Source organism: Lepeophtheirus salmonis, chromosome 1, assembly GCF_016086655.4.
Source record: "Lepeophtheirus salmonis chromosome 1, UVic_Lsal_1.4, whole genome shotgun sequence".
Lineage (NCBI taxonomy): Eukaryota > Metazoa > Arthropoda > Copepoda > Siphonostomatoida > Caligidae > Lepeophtheirus > Lepeophtheirus salmonis.
In genome coordinates this window covers 38,247,871-38,272,401 of record NC_052131.2, presented here as the reverse complement: position 1 = coordinate 38,272,401, position 24,531 = coordinate 38,247,871, and the positions used below count along the sequence as shown (strand labels likewise).

At 32.5% G+C, this 24,531-nt stretch overlaps 1 protein-coding gene and 1 long non-coding RNA gene across 2 annotated transcripts in view; one reads left to right on the top strand and one right to left on the bottom strand.

Annotated features, from left to right (window-relative positions):
* Positions 1-24,531, bottom strand: part of LOC121118349 (uncharacterized) — a 147,934-nt gene that overhangs the window by 36,330 nt on the left and 87,073 nt on the right. Inside the window, exon 5 of the long non-coding RNA XR_011782799.1 lies at positions 2,301-2,407. This is a non-coding gene — a long non-coding RNA (uncharacterized lncRNA). The remainder of the gene's footprint in view (positions 1-2,300; positions 2,408-24,531) is intronic.
* Positions 7,679-24,531, top strand: part of LOC121118332 (uncharacterized) — a 33,352-nt gene continuing 16,499 nt past the window's right edge. Inside the window, exon 1 of the mRNA XM_071892209.1 lies at positions 7,679-8,017. The gene's annotated coding sequence lies outside the window, so the exon portion shown is untranslated. The remainder of the gene's footprint in view (positions 8,018-24,531) is intronic.

Below are 24,531 nucleotides of genomic sequence, written 5' to 3'. Positions count from 1 at the left end.
TTCTGAAATTTTCAATAGGCGTCCCAATCCTCAATTATTAGAGGTGCATCCAGAGTTGACTTTGAATTTTGGGCACAGATTTGTCAAACTTTGCAAAATAGGAGGTGTAACTTATATTAAGCCTAAAAAACACTTCTTGCCCACCTTATTTCTGTCGAAGTCCTTTTATCAATCATATACTATTTATGCATTATTATCTGATTAGAAGCTAATAAACAATTTAGTTGCATATATACTAATGCAACTTTGGTGGCCTATATTCCCAAAGCATGGGTTAATATGGCCATTTTGCAGGTGTTCAAAAATGAGCTCTTACTTCAAATCTATTTGTGTGTTATAGATAAGTGTTAAGAATGTTTAATACATAACATGAAATCTACTCTCAAATTTTTAAAAATAATGTGAGGACGAATATCATAGGTAAAGAATAAGTACAAGGTCAACCTTACTTTTAAATAACATAAATCCAAAATAATTGGATTGCATAATTTAATAGCTATCCAATAGTGTATTATATACACCCACAATAAAACGATTTTTGATCAAATTCGTCATTAAAAGGCCACTCACCACCTGTCAGTATTTTAACCTTCATTACACAAAATAGCAACCTTACAACATAACATTCAATCTTTTAAAAACTATACACACGTAATTATTAATTCATAATCAGGATTGTCTTTACGGAGGGGAGCTGTATCCCCCCCCCCAAATCAAGGAATTTTTGAAAAATGATGGATATGAAAATGAAAAATTATTAAATAATTTTCTTTTTTTTGAAAAATTGGTCTTTTGATCAAATTATACTTAATGGGAAAAATTTAAATATTTGAATTATAATCCTGTGGACACCCTGATATTAATGAAATTGGTATTAGTGATGTATCAGACTTCTCTTGAAAAGTTCACATATTATCTCATTATTTATAAATAGGCAGCTGTTGTTTACTTACTTAATTAGAAATACCCCCTGCTTAATAGAAAAGTGATCCCACAAGACACAAGGATTCAAATCCCTTTATATATTTTGCCTGAGCCTTTCTAGCAAAAGGGGTCTCTCAGACCTGGAGTCGAATGATCTCGCCTTTACATGAAAATATTTATTCATCCTTTTTGCGTCTCCTAATCAGTAATTACTTTCTGATTCGAATTAAAAAGCAGCACTGTCCAACAACCGCTTCTAATAACCATAACCATACATGTAAATCTGGTGTGTTTTTTAGCTGGCCCGTTAATTTTTAAATTGGTAGTATAAAGAACCAATTTTATTTTCCTTAACAGTTGTCATTATTATTTAATTCCTGAGTAGTGAACATCCTTTTCTAAATGTATTCAATTTTATTTGAAGCCTGATTGAACGTTCGTGTGCGCTCATAAAAGACGGAGTGTAACCCTGAAGATTTGTTTTGGAGTTATAATTGTACATCCTTGTTGGACTTAGAGTAGAATTCGGGATTAAAATCGGAGTAATTCTAGCAAATCTGCTGTTTTATATTATTTTTTCCTTCCTTTCTTGTTACAGCTGATCTAATGAAACGTCATGAGCATTATTCTTTCTCTCCTCTAAAATATTCTTCGTTTCTTTTTTTTTATATTCCCAATCGACACTTCTCAATCATAATTATAAAAAAGGATGGAAGATAAAGGTTTCGGGGTATAGATGACTAGGGAAGTGAAAGGCTTTATAGTAAAAAGAGGGAATGCTCACACGGGCGTAGGTATCCGGGTGCCATATATTAAATGGCGCCCTCAGTTCTCCTAGTTGATATATAAGTATTATCGTAGCCAATTAAATTTAGGTAAACATTGTTTATCTGGTCATAATTTTGGCATTTTTTTTATAGCTCTGGTACTATACACTTAATATTTATATTGTTTTCAAATTGGTTATGGGCATATGTGGCTGCTTTTTCTTTTCCTTTATTTAATTTATCGACTCAAGTCGACACAACACCCATTACAGCTCCCTAAATCATTTAGTTTCAACACCACTGTTCATCAACTATTTATCTTTTAACAAAATGACACGTACAATAAAAAAAAATCAGTGCAAATTTTTTTTTCTATTCTACTACATACTTTGATTCAAAACTTGTAAAAAAAAAAAAAAAGATTGTGGATATGAAAAGTGTTTAGTAAAATAATTCGATATAAGTAAGTGCTAATTTGTTTATTTGTTTGACAAGTCTTCTTCTTAAACACTTTAAGACATATGTGAACTGGTTTATGGATATATTATATAACTATGTAAACATCTTTCATATTTACAGTGATTCAAAAATATAGATGCACAGCCTTACCTCACTGACGTAAAAATTAAAGCTATAAGCCTTCGATTTTCCTCTTCTTTTATCCTAATAAGTTTTCTGAATGTTGATTGGTTGAATTCCAATAGGGCATGAGTTTACTAAAAGAAAAAAAATATTTAATAATTTTGACAGCGCCCTCTATTTGAGTAACATACACATTATATTCTATTTATTTATTATTAAATAATATTATCATTAAGGTAGTTGTATTATTTTGTCGCAATACGGAACCCCCCTCTGACGCTTTGTTTACACACTAATATAAGGGAACAACGACCATGCCTCATTACTTTTTGTTAAACTGCAAACAGTTATCTAAAATTAATTAATTGATAATAATGGCCTGACTACCAATTGATTTTGGGGTTTATTCAGTTTTCGTATTGGAACAAAGATTACGATAATCAATAAATATAACATCGGAGAGAGGGTCGTCAGATGTGCTTAGTGATGAAGAGTTAACCAGGATTGTATAAATATATTCTTTTGAAAAAAATTTCAGAAAACCATAGCCATTCTATGAAAAAATCCACAGCTCTCATTAAATTCCATTTTTGTAGATTGTCTGAAAAATGAGCGCCGTTCATTTTTTAACGTCTGAACCAAAAAAAAAAAAAAATAAATAAATAAAATAAAAATGGAGGATTAAGGAACAAAATCTTCGAAGGGCTTTCTTTGCCTTTTAATTATTGGTCAAATACATATTTTACCCCAGGATCAAAGCTAAAATCAAGTCGCGAATCGACGACTACAGATCAATTTTCGTGCAAATTTAGTTGGACAGGATAATGTTTTTTTGTCCATTAGAGGGACTGATGTTATTATGAATTACTCTTGTATTATCATTAGTTTTTCATGGTTGAGGAGAAAACATCTAACTATAAAGTTAAACCACGAGTAGGGGTTCTCATGAATAACCTCGAGTAACACAGATGATTTATTTGAAAGTTATAAGCAGTGACGAAAATAAAAGGATCTACAGGTATGATAAAAAAGAAACCTAAAATTAAAGTTATCATCCTGATAATTTGAAGAATGTTTGGGAGAAGAGCAGCTTTGCTGTCATAACATTTCATTAAATTAGCTGCGAGTAACTATGAGATGAAGCAATAATCACAAAACCACACTCCGTATTAGAAAAAAGGATATAGGCACTAATTACTCCAATGTCGATCCTCAATTCTGCTCTGACTCCAAGAAAGACATACACTTACGAATCCAAAACAAATCTTTTGTTACTCTTCGTCTTTCATACATTTGTGATTACTTTATACAAATTGTCCTCTCTTCATGAATAAAATCATATTGATAACAGCTTTGGAATATTAAAAAAAAAAAACCTTTTCAGTTAGCAACTCTTCTATCCTTATATTTTTCCCTGTTGAACTGATTTACTAATTGAGGATCGAAAACTTTGTAAGGTCTCCTTATGTCCTTGCTATATACGGAGTATGTTTTGTTTTTATTTCTTTCCCTTCAAAATGTCATGGTTACCATGTTAATTTTCGGTTTTTTTTCACATATCTTAAATGCTTACAATTAACGACCCTACTTGAGAACCCTGGTATATTAATTTGGAATCATGCTGCTATTTAAAAAATCACCAAACCCTTAAATAAGGGGGAAATGTGACGTTATATTATACCCCTTTTGTCAATTGATATCTTAGCTCAATCATTTTCACATATCGTGGCCAGGCACGTCGTTACCTTTATTGTATCATGTAAACTTTTCTCCAAAAAGAAAAAATACCCAAAATCATCAGGTAGTTAGCCAAATAAGTCAATCACACCAACTGCTATTTATCTTTTATATAATCCTGGACTATCACCGCCATATTATTTCTTCATCATTATAAAAATGAATTATATATATATATATATATTTTGTAATATTAAAATCTACTTAGTATTTTATTCAATACTGTATTATATTTTTCTATAGTAATATTTTATTAAAGGAGTAGTTATACATTTCTATTCGTGTATGATAAACAAAAAATTATTCATAGTAATAATAAAATGGCCAATATATTATATAAACGACGAGGGATCCTGTTCTTTTGGAAACTGAGCTTAAGCATAGATTAACTTATTACTTCGTATATTTATTAAAAAGAATAAATTATGAAATAGCCATGATGTATCAAGGGAGTCAGCTAACAACAAAATACATTTAGTATTTTTGTGTTAGCGAGGTAACGCTGTGAATGATTCATTTTGTACTCATTGGTTGTGCCCTATCACTACAATTCAGAGAACATTATAAAGGACTTAGTTACAATAACTATAGCAATATAAATAAATACTATCTCATTGATATTTACGAGATTGTCCCTAATTTCCATATCTCTAGCAAAGAAACCATAAAGATAATGGTTATTACAGAAACAAAAGTAGAGTATATAGCATATATTAACCCTACTACGCATATTGCATAAGTTGGGTTTGATTGGGACTTGTATTGCTAAAGTTTTATAAGCCCTTTACAAAAAAACCATAATAAAAAAATGTCTTTTTGACTATATTTTTGTCTTTATTATATGTATAACACAAAAACAAGATGGAAGATTTGTATTCTTCAACAAACTATCTTCAATTTCTATAAACAAATTATTCTTAGTAACCCTTGGTATTTAATGCAAATTGCACTAAAAGTAGACAAAATCGATCATCACAATAAAAGCATAATAAATGGACAAATTTTATTTGAAAGGCCATATCTGGGCTAATATAAGTCTCCTGAATCACATAAAAGTTATAAACTATAGCTGCTACTCTTCCGTATTAGCTTAAATAAAAATCTCAGAGCGTTTTTTCGCTTTTTTTTTTTTTTGACAATAAAGTTAATATAGTTAGGATAATCGGATTTCGACCAAATATGGATAACTTTTGTCCACTTTGAAATCATTTCCATTATTTCATCGATATTTTCGATGATTGGCCTACCAGTGAGTGCCTCATCTTCGACGTCCATATTACCAAAATGGAATCGTTGGAACCACTGCTTTGCTGTTCCATTCGATACTGTATTGGGTGCATAAACCGCACAATTTTTTTAGGCGTCTGCTTCGTCTTATCACCTTGGTCGTAGTGATACTGCAGTATGTATCGATTTTTCTCTGTTTTTACTTCCATTTTGGAATGCTCTAATACACAACCGGCTTCACCAGGCACAAAATTGTAAATAAGCTTTTTTAAGTGTACGCTTAACCTTTAAACATTTTTTTAAATTCAATCCAATCTTCTAAGAAATGGATTGAGAGGATGGGTAAGGAGGGGGGGTGGGGAATAAATAGTTTAGGGGCTCTTAAAATATGGTTTAACCCGAGGGCTTGGAACTATTTTTTGATATTAGAGGGGTTCCTTGGATGTATTGGCGGTGATTTTTAGCAATCCCACACTATCCCCGGGCCAATCCGAGGGCGAACGGTATTCAACCATCTTTTAAGAGGCCCTAAGCTATTTATTCCCTCCTACTTACCAATCATCTCGATATATTTCTTAGAAGATTGGATTGAATTTAAAAAATGTGAGGAAATTGTATTGGAAAAATATTATTCACACTTGAAGGTACTCCCTTGGAGGATGGAACAAACAAATATGTTTATATATTTGTCATTAATAATATTAAACGAATTTATAATGTGTTATTATTCATCATGAAGTTTGAAAAAAACAGGCAATTTCCATAAATTGCAAATTTCCTCCATGGCAATATTCCACGGGCAATTTTCTCCAATGTAATTTTGAGAGGTTAAGAGTCATTTTGTGTGCTCATGGTGGGGACTAGAACAATGTTTTTCTTAGCAATCGACAGCTAATTATGTGTTCTAAAACATTGCTAAAAAGAAATATTTTTAAAAAAAATGACTGAATCTCTCAAAATTGGGATCAAAGTGATAAAAAAATAATATTTGACATCTTCTAAAATTGGTTCAAATATTCCTTTCTCTCAAGAACGTTGGGACCAAATTTCTTCAACGACCAGAGGAATATCTGCCCTTTTTGCAATGTAGTGCATGAGACTATCATCTGAAACTGTGGGCTTCTAAGGGAGTCTTAAGATTGGATCTCACATGACCTACTCGATAATTTCGGGGCAGCGACTGATAGAGATACATTTTTTTTTGATACTATTGTGGAAGGAGTTAAGTAAGGTTGACACCATTATTACAAAGTCAGCAAATAATTGATAACATAAGGACTTTTTTTTACTTTATATATATAAAATAATAAATTATGAAATAGTCATATCAAATGAGACGAGGAATCGACTGCTGACAACAAAATACATAGGGTATTTTTATGATAGCGAGACAACGGCGTGTTCCCCCACACATTGTAATTTTTGGAGGAGGAAAGGTTGCGATATACAATAAAAGTTATTAATGACTCCTTATTCCTTTTTCTCCTAAAACAACTTGTTCGCTGGAGGATTCCTTCCTTTTTAGCACTTTCTATCAGATTGTAGTACCATTGAACAACTAAATTTTTTATACATATCGTGTGGTCCATTAAAATCTGAACATTTACTAATTCAATAATTAATGAAGGTTGAGTGATTGAAATAAATTCATATTTCGATATATAAAAGTATATGCAATTAGTTACAAAATAAAACAAAGTGGAAGAAAAGCTCTGCCAAAAAGGCCATACTTGACCTTGATGAATTAAAGAAAAAACCTTGTGAGGGTAGATAACATACTTTTGACACCAGCAATGAAATAAACCCATTTTCTTCTTTGCACGACTTTTTGAGTTCTTTCGAATTTTTTCGACACTTTTAGCGCCCGTACAGCCCTGAAGCCAACATCATCGATTTCACCTTTTAAGTTCATGTTGAGGGGAGGCCTGCAGTATCCGTCATATAAATACCAAGGCCCTCAAATTCACTGAGACCAAAGACTGGAACGCCATGACAGAGGACTATATCTGCATGTGGGTTCCAGGCCATACGACGCAGCCTGGAAGCCAGCAATGTCTCTTAGGTTGGTACATTAATGATTAAGAGAGCTCAAACACACATATATTTATAGCATTAATTTTGTTGAAATTCTATTGTTAATTTATCAATTATATCTTGTTGAAGTTTAAAATTCAAAATGTTCAGATTTTAATGTAGCACTCGGTATAATAGCAGTTTATTTCAGACGTTACGTAGAGATAAATAAATTATTCATTCGGCTTTTTTTTTCTTTAAACCTTCCCTCTTAATAATATCTGATTGAAACTCCCTATAATATATTAATATATAATTTAAAGAAAAAGTCGATCCTTCAAAATTGAATTCGTCGAAGAAGAACAAACAGAATTAAGGCAATCTAGAGAAAAAGGCTTTAAGGGCGTGCGCTCAAGACCTTGGAAAAGGGAGTATATATAAAAATATAAGAAAAAGTGTTATACAGAGAGACATGGTAGTGAAAATATAACAAATAAACGTATAACCTCATATAAAAAGAAGAGAGAGCCTTCCATATAAAGGATCCAACTGTTTATTATATTTATATAGTCCGTACTAACTGTAGAGTTTAAACCCCTTCTGAATAAACATATCCTGTTATCCTTTACTTAAGTAGATTTATTCCAAGACGTATTGTGTGTTTTTTTCTGTGGATTTTAGAGTTGAATAATTCATAATTCAATTTTCAACAGTTGATTCCTACACAATATATACAAATACATTTGTATATAACAAAATAATATCAAGTAAGTTTGTATTCTACTACCTAAACGGATATGTACACTATGATAAAATTAACATATAAACTATTGTTAGTTTCTGATATCTCCAAGGGATTTAACAGAACCTTTATGTACTTATATAGAAGTTTTCTTAAATTCCCTTGACGGAAAAGTTATGTACTTATATTCATACAGTGTGCAAGGAAAAATCGTGGACTTAATAATTAACAAATGGGGTAAACTTTTGCAAGAACGAAAAGAGTACAAAATTGAGGCTATATTAGAGACTTCTTTATTGATTTATTTGGCTACTACTATGACCTTTAACCTGGGCCTTAAGGTAACGCAGCACTTCTTGATGAAGGCCTCGGACATGACCACCCACTACTGCTCAATAGAGGCTTTGATATCATCCAAATGTCGGTGAGGGCTAGCACAGGCTCTTTTCTCAACTATGCCCCAAATGGAATAGTGGAGGGAGAAGTGTGTTGATGACGTTTATACATTAATCAAGTATACAATTTCTGCCCTCTCTGGAGCCGGGAGGCCTAGGTTACTGTTGAAAGCAGTTGCTGATGTCATCGTACCTAAGAGGCCTTCGTGAAATCCTTCCCATACCGATTCACAGTCCAATCACTGACATTGAGGGCCTTGACATACTGCCTCATTGACTCGGACGAACTTTTGGTGATTGCAGTCTCCACATCCTCCATAGTCCCAATTTTTCGGTATCTACTGCTGCAAGGAGACCTTTCAAAGCTCTGATCTGAGGCAACCATGCTTTTAATCTTGTAAAAAGACTCTGGGGACACCCTTCGACCTTAATGATACCCTCGACACTCAATTGGGAGTTGAGTAAATCAGACACCCTTTGCTTTTTCACCTATAAGCTGACGACTGTTGATTTTTCAAAGTTATCATTTATTTATCTTTATTAATCGGAAAATTCCCTACTTTTAATAATACGACTTAGTATTTTAAATTATTAATCCTAAACTAAACCAGATTGATTTAAAGTCAAATACACGATTTTAAGTAACACACTGTACGAGTATATATAAACTGTTCTTACGATTCATTCAATGACTACGAAATTCGCTTACGTATGAAAGCCTTTTAAATAAATGTTCCAAAATATATTAATTAAATATATTTATTTGTGCATATTTTTTGGTGTGTGTATTTTTAAAAATATATACAATTGTATATTATATTTTTTATTAGAATTATATACTTTTATGAGGAGTGCATGCCTATTTTTAAAGAGCTGTATTGCCGCAACACTCTTTTTCATTATTCTAATGAAGAATTTCTGGTTACTCCTACATGTTTCATTTTCTATAATTGCTTACTTTCTAGGGATACATAGTTTCTGGTGGTGGGGTTCGGTCTGAAAGTTATAGACCGGTCTGACACTGTTATAATTTAAAGTGGACGCTACTTATTATTATATTTTTTCTTCCAAAGTCAAGAAGCATGTCTTTATTTAAACTAGCAGTATCGGGTGGTCCATTGGAATCTGATTACTTACTAATTCAAAATTTATGAAGATTGAGGGATTGAAATTAATTCATATTTTTGTATATTAAAGCATAAACAATTAGTTACCAAACAAAATAAACCTTAGCTCTCTAGCTTACGTGCAAGTCCAGAAAATAACCACTGTCTACGCCGTCAGCAAGTCTGAAACGTTAGAGAGGAAGAAGGGCTCTGTAAAAAGGACAAACCGGACACGGATGAGTTAAAGAAAACTCCCCAGGCCAATCAAGGGCCCATGCAGAAGATCTCAGGATTTCACAACTGACTGTCTAGAAAGCTATCAAAAAATGAATGGAAAAAGCCCTGTGAGGGTGGAGAGGCCACTTTTGATACCAGCAATGAAAAAAACCCATCTCCTCTGTTAAAAGACTCTTTTGAATTATTTTTGTGAGGCTTTTGGCCTTCCTACAGTCATGATGCAAACCCCCTCGACTACATCTTTTGGTTGCATCTCTGCAGTGTCCGTCATTCAAATACCGAGGCCCTCAAAGCCACTGTCACCCAGCACTGGAACACCATGACAGTGGACTACATCCGCAGTGGGTGCCCGGCCTTCCACCGCTGCTTGGAAGCCATCATTGCCGCTAAGTGCGGTTACATTAATGATCAAAGGAGTTCAGACACACATCTATTTAAAGTATTAATTTTGATTAAATTCAATTGTTAATTAATAAATTATATCTTTTTGAAATTTAAAATTGAAAGTGTTCCGATTTTAATGGACCACTCGGTAGTGTCTAGTATCGCCTGGAGTTATTTAGCGTTGACACAAATATAAATGTTCGGTGTTGTGGTTAGTTTTTCATAAGCACACCCACACGTAGCTATCCACTCCATACTTAGATATTCTCTCCTCAATAATAATAATATAAAAAAAATAACAGGTCAAATTTAAAAAAAATATAGATTGAAGAGCCTTTAGCTCGTTGATAAACCTCACCTAAAGTCACATTCATTTTAAAAAAAAAATACATTATTGGTTTATGATTCAGGGAGCACAATATATAGTGCAACCAGTGAGTTCCTTTTATACGTTCATAGAATTATTTTTTGCTCGCTAGTTGCCTTTTAAGTTGAACCATTGTTACTTTTTCACGACAATTAGCAAGATTTTTGGCAAAAGAACAGGCTTCACTCAATTCAGTCAAATTGTATCAACTACTTGAATACTCAAATTGTATCTAGGGGTTATGGCCTCTGATGGAAAGAATATGCCTCCGTTCTTTTTCAAGGCTGGACAGAAAATCGGTCAGGAGGCCTACTATAAGGTGCTAAGGTACACCATGGCTGAAGACCAACTATCCTGAGGGTAACTACGTGTGTACTAAGGAAAGAGCCCCCTCTCACACGTCTACCAAGTGCCAAAAGTTCTGTGCAGATAACGTGATTTGATTCTCGTCCAATAGATATGGTCCCCTTCCTCACCTGGACTTTTCTATATTGGACATTTTGGAGAAGGAAACCACTAGGATCTCACACCCAAATGTGGACTCACGCAATTCCTCCATAGTAGCTGCATGGACCAACTTGTCAGAGGAGTTTGTTATCAAATATTGCATGGCCTTCAGGAGACGCGTAAGGCTGTGATTGATAATGAAGGTGGCGAAAAAAATTAAAGAAGTTTTGTAAAAACCTTGTTTACACGTTTTGTTAACACTCTTTTTTCCCACTATTATTGAAAATATAAGATTATTCATGTATTTCTAAATCCATCTCTCGAGTCCACGTTTTGCTACCCTACCCAAAATATATATGAATAAAAACATTTTAAAGAAATGTTACGAAAATATATTAATGAACAGATCTATGCAATTTTTTGGAGTATTACGCTTGAATCAAAGCAAACATAAAATAGTTTATTGATGATACTATTTGTTTAATAAAAAAGTTGTAAAAATTATATGTTAAAATCAAGACAGACCATCACTACATGCCATTCCTAAAAAATAATATTTGAACATTCAAACATGAAAGTAAACTCCAACTTAATCAACCTAAACTCTAACCTTGAACACCTCCAATTCTAAAATTGCCCCTGACCAATATAAAAGCGTATAAGCACAGCGCATCAGCGCTGGAATGTGAGTCAACAACATCTATTATAGTAGTGCTGATGCAGAAAATGAAGGAATCATGAGTACACATTAGAGGTTTCAAATGCAATTATTCGTTTTCCTTTTAAAAGAATTTCATCTAATGACGTCTTTTTAGAGAAAAAATATTTCTTTCTATTTATAAAATGACATGCATTCTATGAAAATGTCTATTTTAAAAAAAAGAAAAACATTTAAAGTGATAATTACTTTAATATACTTGATACTATCTCTAAAAGCGTTTGTAAAAGGGATTGAAAATGTAAAAAAAAGCCTAAATAATAGAAATTATATTAAGCTAATTTTTATTTAAGCTACCCCACCCAATAAATAATAATATAATGTTTTTGGGTCAATCTAGGACCACGCCCATTCATTACTCAGCCTTTTATAGTTTCTCCCCAAAAAACTATAATTTATTCATTTCTTCTCTTTACCTTTATTTGCAATACAAGTCCTGTTATAATTATGGAGAAATTGTCAGTTTTATGTCCATCTTTGCAACCCACTTCTACCAATATCAAAAGCAAACTTTGTTTGACAATATATATAAGTAAATATATTCCATGTAACTTTATGCAAATTGCAATCCTATAGATTGAAAAAATTATCAACAATAGTTTTTGAAAATACGTCATCGTTCTGAAAGTCGGCCATCTTGAAGGCGACATAAAATCCAAATTTTATGTGATTGAAATCCTTGTTCGTATAAGGTTGAATACATCATCGTTCTATTGATTTTTTGGCATTTTCGATAGATTTCAAAATAATTTTACGGTGTTGTTAAGAAGTTCAAATTTGTTCTTAATTTCAAATGAGTAATGATAAAAACGCTTTGAGAATCGGCCTTCATAACGGTATGAGTTGCATTGACAACATTTAAAAATATTCCCGATGGGGTTAAGATTAACAAGGACACTTATTCGGACTTCCGGAAGATTAACGTAATGTCCGGAAGGTGTTTTTAAGAGCTTAAACCATAGAAAATTGAAGCTCCAACAGATTTGATATGAACGATTGATGTATTTCCATTGTCAATGGAATCTTAATCATTGATTGATTTATTGACTTCTTCTCTTCCTTATTTTTTCTCTTTCTAATTTCTTTGCTTTATTAATTATTGGACAATTCCCATGATTTTTGTTATAATAACAGTTTGAGACAACTGTTGAAATATCCTTATAGTGAAATGAATCAACTATTAATTAATTAACACTGAATCATTGTAACTCATGCAAATAATTAAACATTTTATCTTTTAAAATTGGTCTCATATAGATGGGAATCATAATTACATTGTATAGCAGCATCAATCATCATCAAATTTATGTATACATATAAGTGTCTATTCGAGAAATTGGTCATTTAATTTACAACTTTTTTCGAATTTCGAATACAGATAGTGCGGAAAAGTTGTTATATGGTTAGAAAATAACATATGCAAAATTTGATTGCCCTACGATGTCATCTTGAGGTAGCTTATCCCGTTCAAAGTTTGAAGGCGACAAAAGTTCTTAACTTCGTCGATTAGGATTAAAATACAACATTAATCATGACTTTAACTGAATAATTTATGATATATATTATTCTAACCTATAAAAAATATTAATAAAGTTTTTTTCTAAATATTCTATTGATCAAATAGAGCGAATAATATAAAAAGAAATTGATCTTTCCTTTCTGAAAATGTAAAAAAGAAGGATGTGCGTTATTCACAGAGGATCAAATTTTCCTTACTTTTTTTGTTCCATAGGACAATTTTAGGAAAAAAAACTTTTGTTATACTTTTTATAGGGTAAACCAATGTGTATCAAAATTATTTTTGCAAAATCTATATTCACTTATTAAAAAGTTTTTGCTTTTTTTCATAATTTGATCGAGATATGCCACCTAAAGATGACCATGTAGGACAATTCAATTTTGTATTGGTAAATTTCATTGAAAATAGTTGAAAGTCAAACTGGTTTCTTCTGCATGATGTCTATTCGGGAAACATAGGATTCGGCAATATGGGTTATTGCAAAGTGTATGGGTACAATATCTATCATTTTAAGGACTTCAAAAATACCGTTTTGATCTAGCACGATAACTTTTATCTTGAAAAAATCAATGTATTATCCAAAGATATCCTTTTGAACGACTAGAGTAGTATCTGTGTAATGATATGACTCTCGTGATCGATAATTTTTTTTTTTTGAAGGTATCTGTCTTATTTAACCCGTCAAATAATAAGTTGAAGTCCTTATATTGCAAAACCAAAGTGAGTCCCAAGATTTTGTTTGCAATTCAAGTACAAGAATATTTTCATTGATCCCCATTTGAGTCCTTGAATATTTTTAGGGACCCCCATTCTAGTCCTAAGATTTATTTTGAGCTAACTTTAGGTTGTATAATTATGATATAGAGTCCTTAGTGTTAAGGGTTTTTATAGTTAAGAAAAATAAGTTTCAATTCCAAGTCGAGTCGCGTCTCTTATATAGTGAGTCCAATTCGAGTCAAAAGTATTTGATTGCTAGATCAAGTTGAGTTGCTAGTCTCAAGTCCAAGCCACAACCCCTGCCTCAAAGTCTTCATATGAGACAAAAACCATAGCAACAAGATTAAACTTTTATTTAAGAAAACAAAACAAGATACATTTATGTACTTGTATCTAAACTAGATTGGTTTTGAGTAAAGTAATCTTCACTACAACATGAATTTGAATTTATACCTAAAAATAACAAGTTACTTTATTACGCAGTAAAAAATTTCGTTTAAAAATTATCACGCGCTCCAACTGAGAATAATTATTATATTTTGTACTAATAGATGGAGGTACTCCTTATGGTAAAAGACAAATCCTCCTCCTTTAGGCACGCTATTTTTATTATGATAAAATTAATATTTTCTTGACTGAGTTGACTAGGATCCTACACCCCCATTTTTGGGCAGTTCTTGACGACGAAGGCTGTAACCAAGGTATCAGCTTGTATTGAATCCAAGTTTGGATGGGAAGTGTTGCCAACTTTATTCTCCAAGACACCCTAAACGGCAAAGTCCAGGGCGTTGAGGCCAGGGGTGGAGAAGGGCCACTTGGAGGTAGGTCAGAAATAAGCCATATTGTTGCTGCAGATGTTTTTATTTTTCTTGGTTGTATGGCTCCATTCTCGCCCTTAATGGACTTCTTGAAGTAGTAGGCAGTCAGGATGAAGATGCAAAAGAACTCTGCCGTCTTTTTGTCACTGACACCGGTGCGTTACCTTTTTTGTTGTTGCTCCAACATTTTTACACTTAGAGATATGCTATAAAAACAACTTGTTTATTTTGTTTTCAGCTGTTGTTTGGTTGCCTAATGAAAGCTCATAATTAAAAATAACGGCCATAAAATTGTAATTAAATGATTAATATTTGTAGCTACTGTCAAGCTTCATCTGAACTTCATTTAGTAAAAGCTTTTTGCCGGCCAACATGCGGCATTTGGGCAGTACTTTCCCCTACTCCTGGATTATACAATTACAACATCATTAAGAATAATGTTTTATGTGTACATAGAAGGATCATAGTAATATCTGCAGGCATTGCTGATGGATACTTTTTTCTTTTTAGTATGCAATTTATTGTATCAATGCACATTGAAGAAAACTGCAGTAACTAACTATTACATAAACTTACATATCAACAGTCAGACATGGGATTTCATTCTACATTACTGCAATATATATGTACAGCTTTTCTTTTCTCTTAATTTTGTGCTATAGTCGACTCCCTCTTAGTCTTTTTATCGACTAACCTATCTATCACTTATGTACAATGTTAAAGACATGTTAAATCCCAATCTTTTCCCCATTCAAAAGCCGGAACATAGATATTTCCGCCCCATAAAACTTTAAATAGAATTCACGAGTTCTATTACGTATATAGATATTTATAAGTAAAAAACTTTCTTCACAGCATCTTTTTATATTATGTTGTTTTGAGGAAGAACATAGAACTATAGGGTGGTCCATTGTTACGGCTTTTCCACAGGGCAACGTTTATAAAACAATATTTTAGTTATAGTATTCGGATATAAAAAGTGTACTGTTCTCAAAAGAAAGACATCTGTTTAATCTAAGATGGTTAAGAATTATGATGTATCTAAAGTGATTCTTATTATTAAAGAAGGGAATATGAGCGCATCCAGTGTGTAGAAATGAACCCCCCTCTTAATTTTTACAATCACAAAAACCCCCAATACCACAAATCGTCCACACTGGATTTCTATCAAGGCCGCCTTTGACAAATATACTCATGGACTTTGTTCTTACCCTTGTTTCTTACCATGCCAAGACTTTTTATGGGCTGTTCCCTGGGTTTCAAATCTTTTTTTAATACCATATACGACGTCCTGATGATTCTCAGTTGGGGTCTTTAGGTATGCGAGTTATTCCAGCACAATTATTCTTTTGCCTTCTATTTTGTCGTTTTTGGAGATAAAGGCAATATTTATAAATAAAAACAATTGCAAAAGATTATTAAAGTATAACGAAAACCTCATTGTTTTAAAAATTCTTGTCAAAAATTGAATTGTGCGTAATTCTTTAAGTGTAAACTTCAATATGACGCATGGAAAAAATAGTTTGATTAGTCTATCACTTAAGTGGGAATTCTTGATCACTATCTGAAAGGGGACCAATCCTGCTGTCGCAATATTTATTTAATAGTTAATATAATATTCTTAATTTAATGTTATTAAAGACAATATAACTCTAATTATGAGCTACCCTGTAGTCTACTATGAGTCTGTATATTTTGGCAATGAAAAAATGGATGTTAAAAAATGTATATCTAAAGATTAAGTCGGATAAACTTGCAGAAATTGCATGCAGATACTAAATTATTTCGAATGTTACATTCTTTTTTTATTGGTATGCTGCGTTGTATGCCTAATGAATAGAAGTTATTATTTCTCGTAATTACTACTTATTAATTCATATATATATATATATATGTATGACGTATATTATTAAATATAAACGTCATAATACATGGTCGTCATAAGACTCATATGAGTTTTTGTTATTAGAATTAATATTCATCAAGGAAATACTGGCTCGTTCACAGTAATATATACGTACATACAGGGTGGGTAGCAAAAATGGTTACATAAGTAATTAGCTTTTTATCCCTAAAAATCTAATTCTTAGGTTTTAAGCTTTCAAAAAAGGGTGAAACTTGCTGTGAAGATGTCAAAGCAACAACACCAAATAATAAATTGTTGATTTATTCTAGGCCGATGCAGGTATCGCAGAAATTGTCTAACTGACTGAAAGGACCGTCTGTAACATACACTACCCGATAAAAAACTGGATGGAACCGAGCTACAGATATGGACGACCTGTTCGATGCAATTTGAACAAATTGATCGCCCAATATTTCTATCTTTTAATTAGTTATAAGGAATTATTTATTAAATCTTAAGGTTTGGATTTGTTTCTTCTAGCTACTCTACAGGTAGTGTGGTATAAAATATGACCTAAAAAGCGTGCAAGACTTTTTACAGTTGCAACCCTTAACATGAATTTGTATTTTCTAAAGCCTTAATCATTATTATTTAACTATTGAGAAGGTAACATATAAGTATGAAGTAATAATTAGTTCGTGTGTCCATGAAAGGGTTTGCTGGGGGGTTATAAGTGTAAGGCCTTGTTGGACTTGAGTATAATTGAGGATCGAGATCGGAGTAATTCCAGCCTATATGTTCTTGCAATATATTGAGTGGGATTTGTGTTTATTTCCCTTGTTTCAGGTCTGCTAGTAGCCTATCTAATAATACGTCATGAAAGCTAAACTAATCTCCTCTAAAATGTTTTTCAAGTTGGCAGTATAGCATGCTATTTTTCGGATTCATATTTTATACAATCCTATAGAAACCTAGGTGTAGGAGTAGAAGGGGTGAGTCTTTGAAACTATCAATATTAATGGTATCTTCGAACAAGTAAACAAAGAAATACCATTAAAAGGGGTTGAAGGTCATAAAACCCAATAGGGTCTTGTATAGATTCATATCTCGATAAAACATAGTACATAATATTTTTCTAATCATCACTATAATGAACTATTTCCTCTGCATAACAATGGCTATTCTGTTTGTGTGTAATATTTTCAACTATATTGTTAGTTGTAGTGTTTGATTCAAATATTACTCGAAAATACTCAACATTACTTAAGAGTAAAATTATGTGAAAATTACATGAATTTCCCTGAAATATTATTTGAAAAACTCTACTAAATTTGAATGCTGAAAACATTCAGTTTTCGAGTAATTGTTCATATCATCTCAAGTTCAGGCTCGTGACTACGGGTACGTAGTGAGAGGGGGGATTGCGCCCTTCCAGGTTAAAATTTGTCAATTAGAAAATATTTTTTGACATTTTTTTTTGTTGCCACAATTTTGAAATTAACAATTTTTTGTATTCAATATTTGTCTTTGGTTAAAAAAGTTACTTATGAAAAAAAAAAAAAAATCCAAGTTTCATCTTATATAAAATAATAATTGGTGATGCCACCATATCATTTCCCAAGTGGCCTGAAGGTCAATGCAAATGAGTATATCAATATTCTGTAAGATCATATAAATCCCTGGATTGAGGAATTTCCAGCTGAGAGGCCATTCGTCTGGTAACAAGACTCTACTCAGTGACACACTCAAAAGAAAACGTTGACCTAGTTGTCGGAATATTTTTGAACCTAGTGTTTGGCCTCCAAGCTCACCGGACCTCAACCCTACGGACTCCTTTGTGTGGGATCCAGGGAAAAATCCAAAATCTGCCATAAGAGTCTGTCATCAATACCTGCTCCCCTTTCCGAGGTAGAGTCGAGCCCTTTATTCACATTAAATACTAGAAATAATTTTTTTTTCAGCTTTGATGTCATTGGTTTTCATAAAAATTGGATGATTTGTTTAGAAGAAAATCCATAAAAAAAATTATATTGGTTCCTATATAGAGGCTGCACCCTTTATGCACCTCTCCGAATACAGCTTTCTGAAGGACAGCTTTCCCATCTATGTACATACCTTACTCGAATCACAGAGTAGTATCTCTATAAATTAATTTACATTTTTGCCAAAGATTTTGACACACTATCTCATCTATTCATCATTCGTACGCTATATCAGAGATAATTTGGTAATTTTATAATTAAAATGATCAGAGTTATCTTATTCGGTTCCCGTATCATTGTGAGGGATGCAAATAAAAATGTATTTTTTGACAATGGAAGAGGAGTGAGGCATGGGGATCCCGTGTCAACATAGAAATTGACAGAATTTTTCAAGCTGTTCAGCAGGATCATCAAATTGTTGGCTTTTCTGGGATTTAAGTACACCCAAAATGTCTTTCCTATGCTGACGACCTAACTTTGGTTTGGAATGGGAGCCCTACAAAACTATAAAGTCAATTAGAACAACTATGAACTTACTGAAAAAGTTCTCTCTAACTTCCAGATTAAATATTCATCCTGGGGAAATAGAGATATTGAGCATGTATGAAGAATTGATAGAAAAAGAATGGCCAAGTTTCTGCACCATATCTAATATCAAACTTCTTGGATTCTGGGTGGGAAGTGATGTTTTTCGAAAGAACAATGGAAAAATTGTCAGGAGATTTAATCAAGCTACCTCCCTGCCTCTTTTTTTTTTTTTTAAACCACAGTTCTACATTGACCAATGGATGATTTATTTCAGACTCTAATATAGTTGAGTTCTCAGATCCTTATGAGCATTTAGTTCCTCTATCATTCTTTCCAGAGTAATACTCTTTTCTATGTATCATAACGTTTTTATCTAATTGGAACGAAATAACTGTTATAGTGATTATCAAAACAAGTTATAGCACATTTATTGATGGATGGATGTTTGTAAAAATCTCATTAAACACCATTATAGATAAGGTAAAATGAGAATATATATTATTGATTCTTCTGTATTTTGAAAAGGTGTTCAATAGAATCTATTATTTCTTCATTATGGAGGAAATATGCAGGATAAACTTTTTTCAAGTCTTCTGTGCTACTCTGAGAAACATGGTAAATGGAGTAGAATTGATCATTCATATAAAAAATTTCCGCGTTTACACTGGTCGCCATGAGAGAAATGAATAGCATTATGATAAAACGCAAAGAGCATAATGACTAACTATAAACAATTAATAATATTTATCTAACAAACAGGGTCGTCGTGCATTACCAATGTGTATAAACTTTCCCAGATCCTGTATGAGTGCATTACGGCCGAGTTTATTCTGTCCATTCAGGAAGTTAGGTGACCAATAAAATAAATTTACGTTTGTTCTCATTTCGATTCAGTTGTCGAGACAGAAAAATCTCTGTAGATATCATCATAGCCTATCAAACATTCCGTGAGAGAGTTGAGGGTAATGATTAGTCAATTGAGCTTTCATTATAAATTAATGTGCTATTACCATATAAGATATTAAAAAAAAAAAAAAAAATCATAATACATATGTTCAGAATCTGAACATGGTCTCTGTTTAAAATTGTAGTGTACGACCATATATATTATATCAAATATATAAAATAATTAAGAATAAACTGTGTAAATCTTTACCTAGTTTAAACCCGGTATCTTCATTTTCCAATTTTAAAGTCACAAAATTATACTGTACATATTACACTTGGTGATAAATTAGACTCATAATTTACTAAAAGTTTATGAAATTGCTCAAATTTCCTTTTTACACATTTATGAAAAGAATTGAACACACTGTCCTACCAGCTAATTCTTTACCTTAATTAACTACTTAGAAAATATGCCAATCGATTTTCTAGGAATCTTAATCCATTAAGAAGATATTAATTTTTCATATTATGTAAACGCTGTATCATTATTGTACGAGCATTTGCCATGTCGAAAGCATTAAGCAAAGTAAGTTCGTCATCACCTCCTCCGTTCATTCATTCAAAGGAATCCTTGAAGAATAAGAAAAAAGAACAGGATGGCTTTGATAATTTGGAGCAGATCATATCTCTCCATACAGAAGAGGAGGAAGAGAACAATAGTCCAGAGGAGAAAGAACCTTCTATTGAGGAGGAAGGAGAAATGTGCCCAATTGAGTTTGCTAAAAAGTCTGGATTCATTGCATCTAATGCCACCTCTTCAAAAGTGGAAAACAAAATTGATTTAACTCGTGAAAATCTACAAAAACAATTCTTTTTAGTCTGCGATTCTCTAGGAGAGGATGTCACAGCATTGGAAGCATCGCATGATCATGATAACGTTTGGTCAGGGCTCATACGTTTAGGTGGTAGTAAAAATGTAAAAGTCTTTGATACAAGTGATGAAGTCAAGGAAATGGTCCATACTCGTGCCGTCATTCCGTTTAATGTCCAAACAATGCACACACGTTTGTTTGAGGATCTTCTAAAGCGTTGTCTTAAAAATAAAGCCAATCAAACTGGGTCCAAATGAAGTCTATGCAAATCATAACAGAAACCAACACTTTATACATATATATGATTTATCTTGAAGTGGTTATTCGTTTTTAAAGTTTATATACAATATGAATATGACTAAGCATTAATTAAAAGGAAATGGTAATTAAAAGCACAAATTTAATAGTGAATAAACATGATTTTATCAAAAGGGTCATTCTGATAACTTTTGTTATTATGAATGTGATTGAATTGACCATGAAACTGCCTCTAATCACCCCATGTTATTAAAAAAACATAGTATGGTTATTTGTATTTACTTAGTTTCGCAAATCAAATACTGGTAATTCATTGTTGATATATATATATATATATTGATAAAATCAAGATCCTAAAGATATTTGTACCCATAGCTAATTAGCTGATTTATAATAAAAAAGAATACTGTTTTGAACCCTATCTAGAAATCTTGATCTTATCTAGTGTTATACATTTTATTATTTCCAATTTTGCAAGAGTAAAACTTAAATAGATACCTTGAAGGCGCCAAGGCTCTTGTGCAAAGAGTTGCAAGTATTGCGAATGAAGCTCGGGTCTATGGCAGCCCCTTACTCGTCGACGGAGGCCTTCATGGCCTCAAAGTTCGGTTGACAGATGCTACAGGCCCTTGTCTCGATGCACGGCCAGAAATAAACGTCGAGGGGATCCAGAATGTATAATGACCACATTTTCTTGTCCAAGAAAGCAATTTTGTTAGCTAAGAAGGTCTGATAAATTTTCGCAGTGTGAGCGGTCCCCCCATCTTGCTGAGAGACGACGTTGCCGTCAGGGGAGTTTACATGTATCCAGGGGAACAGGTTAGCCTTGAAAACGTCGATGTACATGGTTGGGTCCTTTTGATGGGGACCTTGAAGGCATCAGCATTAATGAAGGGCTTTTCCGGGCCCTCCTTCCTCTCTATGGTCTCGCTGTGCCTCTTCTCAACACTGTACATGGTCTCAAGCGCCATTCCCGTCAACTTGACCCATTCTATTGGAATGTGACCCGCACGATGAAGAGTTGATGCCCAAAGCCTTGAATCTCGCTACGATGACATTTCTGGTCTGATTTAAAAAATTCATAAAGCAGCAGGTGCTTGAAATACATGGCTACCTATAAAATTACAAACAATTCTAATTTCCCCACACATAACCTCTCAAATCAATATAATACAAGTGTGTTAGTTTCAAGTTTCCACCCTGTATATATAGAACGTTTTCATGTGACGTCAGCATTGTTGATGTCGGTCATTTATAGCGCATGAACAACAAAGTTTTATAACAATGGAAATGTTGTTTTCATTCATTTTTAGGAAAAAAGTGAGCTTATGCATGTCAAAATGTGACCAACAAATAAACGGACTTATACCTTACTATCTATAAAATTTGAATCCCTTTTTTTCCTAGTTTGACTATATTTCAACTATATTGACTATATTGGTAGTTATGTAGGGCATATTGAGTAATAAATATAGTTGAATATTTATGGTATTTAAACATATCGCAAATAGCTTTTGAGTTGTCTTATTTTGATTCCATAAAAATTCAGTTTTTCGTAATTTAGTCATGCTACTACATTTATTAGGTCCCCACTTTGTTGTAAATCATGGTGGAGCGAAATAAGTATCAGAAAATTTGATAAGACGAGGGGAGCATATCTTTCCCATCTCCAATGCCAACTTTGGTCATGTCTATATATTTACCAAAATAAAGCACAAAAAAATATTTATTTTATGCTGTACCAATTTATTAATATAATTATTTGTTGTGAACTAAAAGTGGATATCTAGGTCAATATATATATCCATTAGCAGTAAAAGTTGCAATCTTTTAGTATAATTAGGGATCTTCTGTAAGCTAATTATTTTAACGCATTTATCAAAACAAAAAGCAATTATATATATGTATAGATAATTTCTTAAAGTGTTAATTTAATACAAAATAGCCGTACTAGAGTCGACCTTTGTTAAAAATGTAAGGATAACACAACTTAGAATTGGAGTTGTATAAAATATAGTCTGGGAGATTTCTTTCTTGTGAACAATCTGAAGGGTGTTTTTATTTTCCAAAGCTGTTACAATTAATCTTCTAGAGAGAACTTATACACTAGCAAGAAAAAGTTTGGAAAAAATGGAATTTCACTTATTTTTCTAACTACCTATGACTGTATCATCAGGTAACACAGTAATAAGGCTATTAAAATGAAGAAAAATTATTACTCAATATCGGTATAACCATTAATTCCTAAAAAATCAAAGTATTTTTCTTTAAATTTTAGCTTCTTCAAAATGTTCTACAACTCATTTTTACTTGTGGGGCACTTTTACCGATCTTTTCTGTCTAGGTGTTCCCACAATAGCTCTATTTGGTTCAAATAAGGAGATTGAGCTGGTTATTTAATAATAAATAAGATGGGAGAGGCTTTTTTCTCTTTCAAAAGGTTTTTGCAGAGCTTGGATGCAAGTTTTGGGTTTTATCTTGTTGAAAAGCAAACTGCCTTCCAATTAATCTCTGTCCGGAAGGAATGGCTTTCGTCTTGAGGATAAAATGATAACCATTATGCTTCAGAATACTTCACTTGCATATACATATACATTATATCTATTGAATCTACTTTTTCATAATAATTTTCATCGAGTTAAAATAAAAAATATTGATAAAGTCATAAACATTGATGAAAATGAAGAAAAGGTAATTTTTTCCCATACTTTTTCTTGCCAGTCTACGTATACTGCAAAGATTACTTTATGAAAGACAAAAAGTAACAATGTTGGATTTGTTGTGGATTTATAAGTGTAAGTTCTTGTTGAACTCGGAGTAGACCTGAGGATCGACGTAGGAGTAATTCTGTCTTTATCATTGCTAGATAAAGAGAGGAATTTGTGTTTGTTTCCTTCATTTCATAGTTGCTAGCACCTAATTAAATTACAACGTTATGGCAGCCATGCTGATCTGCTCCTAAACATTTTCAAATTTTCAGGGTTACCTCGCTGATTATTGGTTTCTTTTTTCAGCATACTACAGATCGTATTATTTTTAACTTTGATTATTATTCTTGAAGAGATAATATTTAAGTATACAGTCATCACTAGTGATGGAGCGTATGAAAGACAGAAAATAATACTGAGGATTTGTTGGTACGTTTAATTACTTGTTGTACTCAAAGTATTGGATTGATCTTATCTACCAGTAAACTTAATTTCAATTTGAATATATCGCAAATTTATTCACGATTGCCTTTAAACTCATTGAAAGATAGGCTTTATAGCTCAGATTCCTTATGCAAAGTTTCGACTCAATAAAAAACATAGAACGAAAAAATGTAGCAACCTTGGAGTGAAATTTTGAAGCTTCTGTCATGCGGCATATCCCTCATGTCCATATCCAAGGAGCTCAGCTTCTTTTTCAGTGAGACATGAATTTAATACACAAAATACATCCGGACCCATGGTCTTGG